We start from the raw sequence: 12,545 nt of genomic DNA on the forward strand, positions 1-12,545 counted from the left end.
CAAAGCTTTGGTTGACATTGGCCATTTACCCTCAGCAGCAGCTCTGCAGAGCACATGGCAGGAGAACAAGAACATGGGAAATGTGCAATGAATTGGGCTCTGGTATACAAAGCACATGCTCACGGCACAATCTGATGCAAACATCAGGCCTCTGACACATTCAACAGAAGCCAAACATGCCTGTGCATCACCTCCTTTGGGGTTCTGCTCTGACTGGCACAATTACATGCAGGAAGGGTCTGTGGCCTGGGCTATGAATTGTCTCTGTACTTTGTAGCTCAGCTTGGGGTCTGTACCTGACTCATCCTATGAAGAAAAGTATGTGTTGCAAGTGAAACCTTCCTGAAGCCTGGTTTAGACAAGTTTGAAAATACTGAGGGATAATCACAATGACTAAAGGAGAATTTGGCTTACTTTAAAACATTTCTTGTGAAAAACACTGATTCCTCATAGCATTTTTGCATGAACTTCTAAAGCTCCACCAGCTTCCCAAAGTGCAAATTTTGCTTCAGCTGTCCTTGAGAAACTTCACATGCCAGCAGCCAAGTGGTGCTGCATATAGCATGGCTCTTGCTGTGGCAGATGGAATTCAATTACTTAATGTGTCACAACCATGACTTTCAGGCTCCTGCTGCCTCACATCTTGAACAGAAGAGGTTCAGGAACCATCAGCCTGTGTGCAGCTTCTCTACTCTCTTTGCACTTGTAGAGCAGAAAATGAAAATCAAATCCCCAGGGTCAGAGGTTTCTCCAGGGCTGTGTCTCCATAAAAAGTAGTTGGATTCCATCTGGTTTGTAAATCTGGCTGCTAATCCTTCTATGAGAGGACAGCACCCTCCAAGGTGTGTTCAATTTGGCAGGCAGACCTGACAGATGTTAACAAAAGCTTTTTAATTACTCTTTGAGAAATACTGATGAACTATCAGGAGGAAACTCATAAGGGCAATTCTAAGAAGGTGAGGAGCAGCTCCCAAGGAGGGTGGCAGATAAGCCTTGCTGAGTTGTTCAAAGTCAACTGGGGTTTAAAAGTGAATACCACAAAGCAGAAAGTAAAAGAATTATGGCAGTAGGTCAGATCTGGTGTGTCTCCTCATCCCAAATCTCCCTCCAGCAACAACAAGTAGCAGATGTTCAAGGAAAGATGAGAAATGGGGTAAAAGTGATATCCTGGTATGTTCTCCTGGATTTCAGCACACTGTGGTTTTGGCAAATCTCTAAGTCCCAGGGATAAATCATACATTAAATCTTTTATAATTCTCATTTCTGTGATGCATGACTGTGAGATTTTTGTCCTGAATCCACATGAGTTCATTCAGCCACTGAACTGGCTTTTCAGAAAGACTCTGAAAAATGGCATTATTGCACAATCCTGATCTTTTCTGTGGCTTTCCATGTGACTGCTGTGGAAGGGCAGCCTGCTGGGCTGTCTAAATCCAGCCAAGAAGCCTATACCAGCTCCCACTCCAGAAGTCATCAGCTCCAGTTTCCCAGCAGTTACATTCACGGTTGCAGGTCTGACCACAGGGGGAATGGCGTGTCTCCCTCCGTGCAGCAAGAGCGAGGCCACAGCGTTGGGTTCCTCAGTCCTCCTGGGCTTAAGGGCCATTAAAGTCTGCCAGGATGGCTGCAGATTTCTCTGCAGATTGGTGGGATATCCCAAGGATTTCATCGGAAAAGGGAATGCCTAAAAACACGGGGGAGAACATTTTGAATGTGCAGTGCAGGGGGCTCTACCCGTGTTCAGGAGGATGGGTTTTGAAAAAGACAGAGCGAAGAGGCAAAAGCCTTTTTTCTTTGCAAAATGCTCCATTTCAGCTGCAGACTTCTCACAGCAAAGGACAGAGTGGGGTTGTAAGCTGCAGCCTCAAGCATCTCCCATCCCTGTGCCCTTGGGGTGCCCTGGGGCACACCCCCAGGCATCGGCCACCTCAAGGCGTTTGAGAGGCAGAGGGGCTGTGGCTCAAGGAGAGGATGCGGCCGCTCCGAGGGGCAGTCCCAGGCTGTAACCCACACCGGAGATCGCCTGCTTCCACGTGCTGAGCTGGTGGTAGGAGAAAAAGGGAAAACTTGGGGCAGCCTAATCCAGCATTAAAGTCCTCACTAATTCTCTCCTTCCTGAGGACACCTGAGCCGCGGGGCTGGTGCGTGGGGGCCGGCGGCTGCCGTCCCAGTTGGCTGCAGCAGCTGCAGCCATCTGCGGTCCTTGTCTCCAGCAAGGTATAGTTTCTGCAGGATGGAGCCCCGGGCTTGGATTTCTGTTCCTCAGGAGTCGCCCCAGTCGTGGGGAGAGAGGGATGCAGCTTTCTGGACAAAAGGAGAGGGAATATGTTGCATAAAGAACCCAGGTGTCAGGTGGGAGATGCTAAACTTCTTTGTGTCTCCAGTAGGAGTGCATAGGAGGAGGGAGAAGTGGCTGCCTGGAGCAGAGCTCTCCCCTTACCCGGTAGTCTGAGCTGCTGGGAGCCTGGACGCTGTTGGAAATTCTGCAAAGGGCAGGCAGAGAGAAGGCAGGGAAGTCCTGTCCCACGGGGTGAATAGGGCAGGTCCTGCTGTAAGCAGTTCACATGCAGATTTTATCCCCAGTTGCTGCCAACGATAAAGAAAATTGCCGGGTCTGTGAGAAGGTGAGATAAGACAGCAACCTTTTGTGCATTTGTGTCTTTGCTGCTTTGCATCTTTACAATGTGGTGATGGACACACTCCGATCCAACAGTAATATAAACTGACCTGAAAAAAATCAGATTGATGCAAAACCTAAAAAGGAGAAAAAATACAAAGACAAGATACAAGATCATGTCCTCTTGGGTTGTTAGACCTACTGAGGCTGAAGCAGCTTTCAAAATGCATAAACTAATCAAAGATCTAAAAATAACACCAAATTATTAACTCACACACCAAATTATTAACTCACATTCACAAGTGGGGCTTACTTTTAAAATAAAAGAATTGGATTTTTAAAATCCTTCCTATGTTATTTAAGTACACCATAGGCTATGTTGAGCATACAAATCTATATCCTTCATCAGCTTTACCTTCTACCCTGCACACTGATTTTTTTTTTTTCTCCTCATCTTTATTTTCCACTGCTTGGAGAAGGAAATCAGTCCAAGGACCAGAGGAGCTTGCTGGTTCTTCTGCCCTCCCTCAAAGCAGCTGGGCAGTGCATGAACATCCATCTCAGGGCTGTCATCAGCCCAAGGGGCAGACGGTGAGATCCAGGGTGGAGGATGCTGGTGTAGGGCAAGGAAAGTGAGAAAGGCATGGGAGTGATTCTCAAAAGTTACAGCTTAACTGCAAGATTGCTGAGTGTTCTCAGGGGAGGTCCCAGGCCAAGTCTTGGGCCACAGTCTCACATGTGTAAAATTGGGATAATGTTTTCAAAGCTTACATGGCATTCAGGAAGGCTGTGACTATGAATGGTCATGAAAAGCTCCACCACGGCAGCCTTGTGGTCCTTACAAGGGCTGCTGTCTCTCACTTGAGAGAAAAGGCTTAATTCAAATCAGCTGTCCCCATTGGTATTAAAATTGTTATCACCATTCCTCTTTTGGCTGTCTTAGAGCAATTGTCCTAGAACTAAAACTGCATTTAAAGATTTGAACTGCAGTTTGACCTCCACAGGTCAGCCAGATTCCTTGAAAATAAAAGTTGGAACTTGCTTTTGATTTTCTTCTCAGAGACCTGGCCACAACTGGGCTTGAAAATATAAACACCAGCTATCAGCATTCAAACAAAAATGACTCAGAGGAAAAATAGAGCCATTATTTGGAAGCCACAGCACAAACTGCTGGCTACCCTCCTTCAGAGCAATAAAACACAGATAGTCTCAGTGAAGAAGTAAAATTAGTGCCTGAGTTTCCTACCCCTGACTGCTATTCCAGACTGCAGTTTAATTCAGCTGTTTATGTGAAGATGCCCTATTGGGATAAGGCAGTGAATCTATCCAATGTTGCAGAGATGAATGCCTTTATTCTTCCTGAAATAAAAATGGTGTCACGGGATCTCTCATGCCTCCCCACAGACAGAAGCGTGATTTAAAATGCTGTCTGAGAGATCACATCACTAGAAGCACATTACTTCCTAGCTCAGTGCTGGGGTGTTGACAGAAAGCAATAAAGTGTCCTCAGCCATGACATGCAGTGAGATGTTGTGTTCCCAAGTGCGGCTCAGCACCAAGCCACCTGTGCTGTGGCAAGGGACAATCAGGCTCTTCAGTCCCTGGACCATGATGGCAGATTTGCACCCCTTCTCTGGAGATACTTGTCTATCCAAATCAGTATAAGCATGGCTTTGTAAAGAGCTAATGAACTTGAAAGATCCCCGCTGCAGCGTTTACTCAGCTCAGCTTTTGACTGTGTAATTTATATTTCCCCATCCACACCGCTCTTTTCAGACAGGGTCAGTACAAGGATTTCAGGTGTAAAGATCCTTGCTAAGCAGAAACTTCCCCATAATTTATCTCATATTTGAACTATCCCTTGAAATGTGCTTGCTCAATGGTGTCAGCAACCCCCAGGTGACATCAGTGGACATCACAGACACCCACCACACCCCTGAGGAGGGCTGGAACCTGGGCCACTGGAAAACACATCTGGGAAATGTGCCTGCCACCAACTGGGAAAGATGCAACAGCAGGCACCACCTGCCACTGCAGGACCATCCTGACCCAGAAAGGAGCTACAAAATCCCCAGGGGTCAGCTGTTTTTGCCATGGTCCCCACAGAGTTTCCCAGTGTGGGGAGAGAAGAGAAGCATTCTGTGGTTAAGGAGAATGTAACAGTGGGAGTGTGTGGAGGAGTAAGGCTATGCTGGCTGTAGTGAGATTGCACTGAGGAGAACAGGTCTGTGCCCAGAGGTGGAGAACAGCCCACTTGGAGCAGCACCGAGATGAAAAGTGCTGCTGTTAGCAGTTTGTGACAGCCCAGCCTTTGGAAAACAGCCGGTCTGGGGGAATGAAGTGTGTTGTGTAACCAGGTACAGTTGCAGGAGGAGTGACATTTTCACCAAAGTTGCTAAAACATTAATTTTCAGCCTGGCTTGATATCCTGCCCCTCCCACTGCCCACTGTGTTTAGGAGAGGCAGGCAACAGGCAAGCAAGGCATTGCTTTAACCAGCACTTGGCCATGAGGAAATTTCCATGTCTAGCCACAACATGGAAATCTCACTGCACTGAAGTCACTACCAGGAGTAAGGCTGTCTCAACAGCACCACACAACATGCTTGGCTTTCTTCCCTGAGGGCCCATGTCTTTTGGAATAAACCCCTTCACTTCACTGTATCCATTCCCAATCTCCTTTTGGGAATTTGCTGTGCTGAACATGGTTTTGGGACTAACTTTCTGGCACAGCATTTCAGGGTCAGGTCTGCTCTGTGACAGCTTGCTCAGGTCTCCTCCAGTGAAGTTTTCAAGACAGCAAGTGAGCTGAATAGCCAAATTGTCCTAAAAAAAAAAAAAAGAAAAACAAAAATATATTATTTAGTGATTTGCTGTCTGTACAACAAAGGCAAGAAGTAAATAAAATGAGTAAGTAGGCATACTTGTGAAGCCATTGATGTGAGAGGGAAGAAGCTGAGCGGATGGGGGAATGATGACTCCACAAGCATTTATGAAGCAAAAGCATCGCACTGGTTCCTCGGCAAAATCTGGTTCAATTCCTGCACTGCACAAATCCCTGTGTTGGTGGGCACAGGCCTGCATCACTGCTGACCATTCCTGCAAGTGAAGAAAACTGCTGGGCAACAAGCTCCTGGGTTTGTCTGCAGCTGGGCTAAGGGACACCTTTTGTGCCCCTGTGCAGCATCGCTTGGGCCACCAGAAGGAAAGGGCAGCTTTTCCTCCAGGTCTGGTCCTATGAACAGCTTCTGAGCCCAAACCCAGAAACAACTCAGTGAGAGGCATGCTGGCAGAGGCTGAGATGGCAGACTCCCCTCTTGCACTCCTACAACTGCTGCTGCTGAAACACAACCCTGGTTTTAAATCAGTTTCAGTGAAACAGAAGGCTTTGAGAAAACAAACTCCTTCCAAACATATCCTTAACTTCATTTCCTCTGGTGGCCCTCCTTCTCTCTAGGCTCGGTTTCATGGGTCACTCTCTATTTTAGGGTTTTTTTTCTTCATCTTCTAATTTTAATTCTTGTCCCACCAGGGGTTGTTCTTTCATAGGATCCCAACCACGAATTCTCAGATGGCAATGAGAGCTGAGACAGGGACTTGCCTGTGTTCTCTCTGCTTTTTTTTTTCTTTCCTCTTTTTTGCTCAGTTTTAAGCTGAGCTCTTAACATATCCCATATTTCATTCATTTAGGAGGATTCTTTTACACCACATGAAAAATAGATTGTCTGCCCAGTCTGTAATCACGCTAAAAAGATTTAAACCAATAATAAATACAGGGCTTTTCCCTAAAATATTTTTTCCACCAAACACCCCTTCTATTGAAATGCAGCCATTTGAGCACTATTTATTTATCTATCATGTTTCCAAACCCACAGCTGGATCATCCTTACCAACAGTCACTTCTTACAAAGACAACAATGTTCAACACCTTAAACAGGGGTAGGATTAAGATTCACTTGCCTTAGGAGTTCCGCTGGAGCAAAATGTGGCAGAACCTGCACAGTTTCTGGATCAGACCCAGAGGAGGAAGGTGAGGGGTGGGCTTTGGGCTTTGTGGCTGGTTCACACAAGCATGCAGACCATTCTAGACATGATTAATGTGGTATTTGTTACTCTAAGGCAGCGGATTGAGTTCTTTTTGACAAAAAGTCTGTTCTTGAGTGCAGTATTCCCAGCCCACAGCAGCTCCACTGAAATGTCACTGGCTGGGATTACAGTTAAGAGTGACAGAATTTCATCTCCTCTTCCATTTCTCCTGTTGACAGAGAAAGGTCATGTTTATCTCATGCAATCCAACCCTGAAGCACCTCTGGCTCCCTCTTGGTAGGATTCCCTCAGGATAAAGCTGTTGGGTAGAGAAACCATGGTCCCTGATATTTGTAACAGCAAGAGAAAGATCCCAAAGCCTGTAGCTCCCTTTCCCTTTCTGCCCCAGCACAGCAGCAGCAAGCCCAGACCTTCCCTCTGGCTTCCTCAGGCTTCTGCCACTCCTCCATGTCTGTGTCATTTCTATTAAAACAAAAACAAAAGCAGAAAACCATGCCAGCTTTCAAGGCCTTCCCAGGGCTAGGAGTCATAGAACAACAGACTCACCGAAACACAGACTCACAGTCTCACTCACATAGAATCATAAATTCATCGAATGGCCTGGGTTGGAAGGGACCTTTATCATCATCTAGTTCCAAATCCCCTAAAATGATTAGGGACATCTTCAACTAGATCAGGTTTTTCAGAGCCCTGTGCAACCCTGACCATGAATGTTTCCAGGGATGGCGCATCCATCGCCCCTCTGGGCCACCTGTGCCGGCATCTCACCAGCCTCACTGTAAAAATCCTTACTTCTTCCTTACATCCGATCCGAGCCGTCCCTTCTCCGGTTTGCACCCATCGCCCTCTGCGTTATCGCGACAGGCGCTGCTAAGTCGGTGTCCCCGTCCCCCCGGCATGCCCGGTGTCGCGCAGCCGGCGGCGCTGTCTCCTGTCCCGGTGCCGCCGGGTGCCGCTGGGTGCCGCTCTCGCCCCGCCGAACCCGCCGAGCCCGGGTGGCCGCTGCCGCCGCCGCTGCCGGGACCCCGCGCCCCGCCGCCCCTCCGCGGGCAGCCCCGCCGCCTTGGCGCCCCTCGGCCCCGTTCCCCCTCGGCATCGCTCCCCTCGGCACGGAGCGCCCAGGGTCTCCGGCAGAGCGGGGACGCGCCCCGGCGGGAGCGGCGCCGCCCGGGAGCATCGCCGGGACACGCCGTGTGCCCGCTGTTGGCGTCTCGGGTTCCTGCCTCCGGAACGAGCCCGAGACCTCCGCAATCGCCTGTTCCGTGGCGGGGGTCGCGATCTGCCGCCGGGGAAACAGACGGGGGGCTCTACCCAAGGAGCCGCAGCGGATCCCCGTTCTCCCATCGTTTCCCATCGGAAGCGCAGGCTACGGTATGTGCCGAAGCTGTGTCAGGGTTGCGCGCTGTGCAAGGCTGGAGACCCCAGACCAAAGTTTTATGATACCATCCAGGCGCTTCACTCTCGCTGTACTCAAAGGGAGTCTGACACTCAAACAACTTCGTGGATCGGGGTGTTAGAATGCGAAAGATCAAGGGAAGTAGGCTAACGCGGGTTTTGGAGCTTTTCGTTTGGCAACTACATTTTATGGCATATTTTCATAAAGTGAGTTCAGTTTGTCCCTCTGGAAACACAAGCTACTGCTTTTTTCTTTTTTATTTTTTTTTTTGGTGGTGGTTTTTTATTGAACAGAATGAACTTTTAGATGGAAAACACTGGATTGTGTAACATGAGGATAATACTCCAAATTAACATATTTTCATTTTAGTAGTGGATGTTTATTTTTAAGCTGGCAAAGAGCAGATGGGCAACTATCAACAAGCACAGGATAGTGGCAAGAGCAGCTGGACAATGCATTAGCTCATCTCTATTTAAAAGTACCTAATTAGGACTTCAATATCAGAAGTCACTTAAAAATGGAAAGCAAATTCTGACTACAAACATTAAACAAATTCCCCTGTGCTCATCACTGGTGAAGTTCAGCAACCAGCTTTACTTATGGACTTTTCAGTCTATTTAGAATATTTATACTGACAGTTTCCAAAGAAAAGAAGAAACGGATCATGGGAACAACTCAGTAAACACAGACTTCAGATGTAACATCTACTGAAAAATTCATTAAGTACCTACCTATCTGCTTGACCCCAGGCCCATTAATCCCAGAGTGAAAGGTCTGACAACCCAAGAGGGTGTGGGCTTTCAGAGAGGTCTTTCTTCTTGGTCCACATGGTTTCCTCACAAAGGAAGCCCCTATCCTGCACGTGCACAGCAGCAATGTCCCTGTGTGACTTTTATATCCATTGGAGATTGATGGATCTAGATATCCACTGACTTGTGGCCATTAAGCTGAGATACCTTTCTGTGAGGCTGCCAGCTATGCTCAGTCAGAGGAATTCCTCCTGGAAATGTGTACATTGAGGGAGTGTGGATTGTATGGGATTTTAGTTGCTATAGGATTAACCTTTACTCAGCCTGTAGGCTGGGGAGGAGGATTTAAGTGATGTGCTGGAAAATGTCCCCTGGAGATACTAATCTTTTCCCCTTCTTTCTTATTTCACTTTAAGCCTTCTTCAGGAAATTGCTTGTGGTTTAAAATTGAGATCTCTGATGTACCAGCAAATACATCTCCCAGGGGCCCGAATCTGCATTTCACACACAAAACCCACTTTAGCTAGCTCAGGTGTCTGTCAAAGCACCAGTGTGTAAACCAAGGCAAAGAAAAGATGCAGAGAATGGAGAAACATGCTCCTGGAGCCGTGGCACACGAAAGAGCCCATCTTTAGAACTCAGCACGAGCTCTGAAAACCAGAATAATGCACGACAGAAACTATTTGAACAGTCAAGGAAAAAGAGTGATTTACCTGAATGAAAAATTGTTGAAGGTTAGGTATGTCTTTTCTTGAGTAAGGTCTGCAAAGCTTGAGTATGACGTGGTATTGTTTGGATGGATTGAATTTCTAAATGCTGGGCTTCCAATATAGGCCAAATACAGCCCGAGTGGTAGTTTGGCCATTTATCACCCTGGGAATATAAATCAGACCATGGACTATGCCCAAACTGCACGTTCTTGTAGGGTAATCATGAACGTGAAAAAGACTTACATGCTTCAAAACTGAGCAGCCAGTACTTAGCATGGCAGGCCAAAGAGAATTTAGTATCCCAAATCCTGCAGCAAGCTGTAAAGGTTTCAATTGTATCCAAAACATATCATTAGGCCCTTTCATGATTTTTGGTAGTCAGAATCCTCCCAAATATCTCTGAGCATTTTCATTACTTCGTAAATTTTCCCCAAATAGTTTAGACAAATTATTTTCAGCAGATGGCTTGTTATGAATAGCTTGTGAATTTTTCACTTTGACATCTGTACTGTGTTTACTGGGTGGTTTAATCAGTTCCTGGGCTGAATGACTGAAATGTTTGCAAGGGAGGAAAAATGAGCACAAGATACTAAATAAGAAACAGTGCATTTCAAGGACAAACATATTCAGCTGACTGTTTTCACAAATACTTTCAGAGATTTCCAGCAATCACTGGCCACCATGTGGATTCTGAATGCTGCGATATATCTATGCCTGCAAGCCAAACTCATCTTGCAGTCCAAAGGGTATTTGTGAGCTTCTTCTCAATTTTGAGCAGCCATGGTTAGCCATGCTAACTATGTTATTTGGTCAGAACCCACCAGCAGAATTTTTGCTCCAAGTAGTTGTATTTTAACCACTGCCCAATCCAGAGTGTCTCGACTCTGATGTGGAGGCAGTCTAACATTGTTAGGCAGAGTTGCATGTCCAAACTATGTTTATCTCCTTGCTTTGTCTTCCTCAAAATAACACTGGAAGATAAGGTACGCTCTTTCTTTGATCACTAACCCCCAACTGGTGAACGTTGACCACAAAGGATAAGTATGCATTGAACAGAAGTCCTAATGATCAGCACATTGTTACAGTTTCAAGGAATGGGAAAAAAAAAAACAACAAACAAACAAACAAACAAACCCACTAAACATGAGGGAGGCTGAAAAGGAAGTAGAAATAAGGCCAGTATAAAAAATTTCAAATATCTTCAACAGAGCAAGACCATAAACATACATTTGCTGATGAGAATTAGCACACTCTTGCTTCATAGTGTCCTCTCCTACCTCAAGATAGTTTAATCTATAAGAAAATTGCAGTAATGGGGAGCAAACTACCAGGATAAAAATTGTCTCTGTTGTAGATTTTATGGCACGTGGTATAAAGGGGTTCTAGCACAGCCATCATGCAAATATTAAATAAAAATAGCAATGGGAGGAGTGGCAGGAGGTTGTGAGACTGCAGCACCAGTGGCAAAGCCATCTGCAGCAGCCCAGGCTGCATCACGCTCCAGGCTCCAGCCGAGCCTTTTCTCACACCAGATGCTGCTGCACCCACCACCTCGGCTCACCCCCGAGTCCCCGGCATGTCTGGCACGCAAAGGCTGGCCTCAGGTTTCCTGAAAGGCTTGTGATTTTCTGCCCTGAGTTGCCATCCAAATGGTAAGTAATAAACACTTTAATAATTCATGACTAGTCAGTAATATCTTAAATAATTTAACAAAAAATTTGTCGTCTTTCCTTGTGATAGAAGATGCTGGCTGGAAAAAGGCTGAGCAAGGTTTTGTGTCCACCTCAGCCCTCCTCAGGAGTGAGCTTTGCCCCTGCCTGAGCTCAGCCAGGTGGGTGCAGCCTGCAGGGGAGCAATGGGAGGCTACCCTGACCTCAGGGAGGGGTGAGCACCAACCAGCTGGTCAGAGGAACAGGAGGTGTCACACATCCTCTCCTGTAGTGGTTGTCTATACTCAGAGTTGTATTTGCGGAGCTGTTTTCCTACCCGCTGCCGTTGGTGCTGAGACACTCAGTTCCCATCTCATGTATCCCTGCTTTCTTCCAGTTAAGGATCCAGCTTCTCTGCACAACAGAGCAGACCCTGGAAGTGGCAGCTCCTGCTGTGTCACCCAGGCTGTTAAAGGATCCCAGCAGGCCTGAGGCACTTGGAGAGTCAAATGGCCCTTCATTCCCACACAGTTTAATCAGCAAGTCCCAACAAGGAGAATGTTATCCTCCAAAAGCATGGAGAAGACCTTGGGGCTGTGCTTAGTCCAGAGAACCACTTCAGAAGATAAAATCCCAAGAGAAATAAGAGACAAAACACACTTAAGTCAAAGCCAGTAGTTTTACCTGTTTAGACTGTAGCACCCACTGCAGCACAACCCTGGCATCAGGCTAAACAGAAGTAGCATCCAGCAAAGCAAGCCAAGGTCTCCAGGTGCTTGAAATTATAAAAGTGCTTAAGAATGTAATTGAGAAAAGCCAATAAGGAACACAAGTGGTGTCAGCCTCAGCATAGTGAATATATAATAAATCATAACGGAGAATTATTTTTTATTATGCTTCAAAAGAAGTCTGTGCTCTTATTTGCAAGCAGTTCCAGTCCTGATAATGGATGTGATCCCCTGCATGCAGGCTTTATTGGAAAAGATGTTGCATTAACTCCATTGAAGTTATGCTCACAGAAAATGTGGTTCCCTGAAAATTAGCTGTTCCCTAAAAGCTAAAGCATTTGCTGTGTCAAAGTATATATTTGCATTTAAGAATAGCAGGCCACCCCACTATTAAAAGTGTTTAAGACAACCTCAGCTTTGCAGTGAGCATCCAGCTAGAGCAAAACAGGCAGTCAACCCAGTGGAGCACTGGGAGAAGAATGGCAAGAGGAGCAGGACAGAGAATCAAAGGGCAGCACTGCCCAAAAACCATACCAGAAGGAAGTGCAGCCCATTCCTGCCATCCATGAGGGTGAGACCTCAGACATTTTGCAGAGCTTGCTCACAGGAAATGGTCCAGCTGAAAAAAAGCAGGGGAATGTCTAGTAGCAC

At 46.6% G+C, this 12,545-nt stretch overlaps 1 long non-coding RNA gene across 1 annotated transcript; it reads right to left on the minus strand.

Moving 5' to 3' along the window:
- Positions 1-410: 410 nt before the first annotated feature.
- Positions 411-12,316, minus strand: LOC137483094 (uncharacterized). Its single transcript, XR_011004340.1, has 2 exons — positions 11,851-12,316; positions 411-2,727 (listed from the first exon to the last, which is right to left on the minus strand). It is a non-coding gene; the product is annotated as an uncharacterized lncRNA (long non-coding RNA).
- Positions 12,317-12,545: the final 229 nt, after the last annotated feature.

This window comes from Anomalospiza imberbis, chromosome 1 (assembly GCF_031753505.1).
Source record: "Anomalospiza imberbis isolate Cuckoo-Finch-1a 21T00152 chromosome 1, ASM3175350v1, whole genome shotgun sequence".
Taxonomy (NCBI): Eukaryota; Metazoa; Chordata; class Aves; order Passeriformes; family Viduidae; genus Anomalospiza; species Anomalospiza imberbis.